The sequence below is a fragment of the Rhincodon typus genome, unplaced genomic scaffold, assembly GCF_021869965.1.
Source record: "Rhincodon typus isolate 14 unplaced genomic scaffold, sRhiTyp1.1 hic_rhity00004033, whole genome shotgun sequence".
In the NCBI taxonomy this organism is placed as follows: Eukaryota; Metazoa; Chordata; class Chondrichthyes; order Orectolobiformes; family Rhincodontidae; genus Rhincodon; species Rhincodon typus.
In genome coordinates this window covers 1-1,407 of record NW_025969671.1, presented here as the reverse complement: position 1 = coordinate 1,407, position 1,407 = coordinate 1, and the positions used below count along the sequence as shown (strand labels likewise).

The 1,407-nt window shown below is 41.2% G+C and overlaps 1 pseudogene; it reads right to left on the bottom strand.

Annotated features, from left to right (window-relative positions):
- Window positions 1-467: 467 nt before the first annotated feature.
- Window positions 468-1,402, bottom strand: LOC109929460 (annotated as a pseudogene).
- Between the last annotated feature and the right edge of the window lie 5 nt (window positions 1,403-1,407).

The window sequence follows — 1,407 nt, the reverse complement described above, 5'->3', positions numbered from 1 at the left end:
TACCCCTTCGCAAGATGTGGAAGTTCCAACTCCAATAGCTACAGGTGGTTGCCTACATGTGTCAGTTACCCCACATGGTAAATGGAAGGGGGATTTATTAGTGAGGACACTACCATTTTCCAATGCCCCATCCCAACTCCTCCTCCCCCACCACCGCAAATCTGGAAAAGTCCTGACTGGTCAACATGTCAACTCATCTTTAAATTCAAGTTGAACTATTTCCTGCAAATGCAGATTCAGATTCCAAGTGAATCAAATATTGATGTTACGTAGCCTCCTTTAGTTCACGGAGAACATTTTGAAACTCTTCATTGTTGCGATCGCACTCCAGGGCTCTCTGAAAGAATTCAATGGCTTTGGATTTCTTGCCATCCAGTTGGTGTAATAGACCCAATATACCAAAGGCGACACTGTCTCTTGAATATTCGTTCAATTGACGCTCAGCAATTTCTTCTAATTTTGCTCGACATTCCACAGATGTCTTTCTCTTCAATCTGATTTTTAAGCATTCTTTAAAATAATGAATAGCATTAAGCTGGGATCTTTTCCTATATAGCTGGTACAATCCATAGTGCCAAAATATTAACTGTCTATTCAAACGATGGTAAGTCTTATTTCTGATCAGGTTTTCATAAATCTCATCGACCTTGGAATATTCTTTGGATTACTCTAAGATTTCTGCCAGATCAATTATTGCAAATATAAGTGATGGTTTCTGATCATACGCTGTTTGAAAATGGTATTTGCAAAGCTCAATCAGGCTTTTTCTTTCCTCATTAGCATCATATTTATAAGGTGTGCTTTTCAGTGCAAGCAGTTTCTTTTTGTAGCATAAACCGATCTGCTGGTGAAGGAGTCCAGAGTTTGGTCTTCCCATCAGTGCCTTTTTCAACATCTCTGAGGACCGGTCAACAGATCCTTCCTTTCGTAAAGCTTTAGCTGCATACTGAATTAAATAGGGATCATCAGGAGAATTCAGGAGCACTTCTTCCAATAATCTGTGATATTCCCCCATCTGATTGAATTGCTGTAGTCTAAGAGCCAACGTGACCTTGAGAAAAGAGTCATTTGGGTTCAGTGCTAATGCACGGTATAATTACTTCACTACTTTGCAGTGCTCAGGAAGCTGAGGGTCTCCAATATTTTCTTTAATTCGAAACAAAGAGGTTGCGTGAGCTGTATTCCACTCAATGTTATCAGGATCTGCCTCCAGAACCTTCTCAATACATTCATTTGCCTCTTTGTAATATTTCCAGCCAAATCTCAACATGGACCAACCCTTCTCCCCATATACTTCTGCGGTCATTGCTGTAAAGCAAGAGGCACCAGGGAACTGTTGGCAAATCCTCTCCAGCTTGTCGAGGTAGGACTGAGCCTCTGCCACTTCTCCCACGTGGTAATAGACCC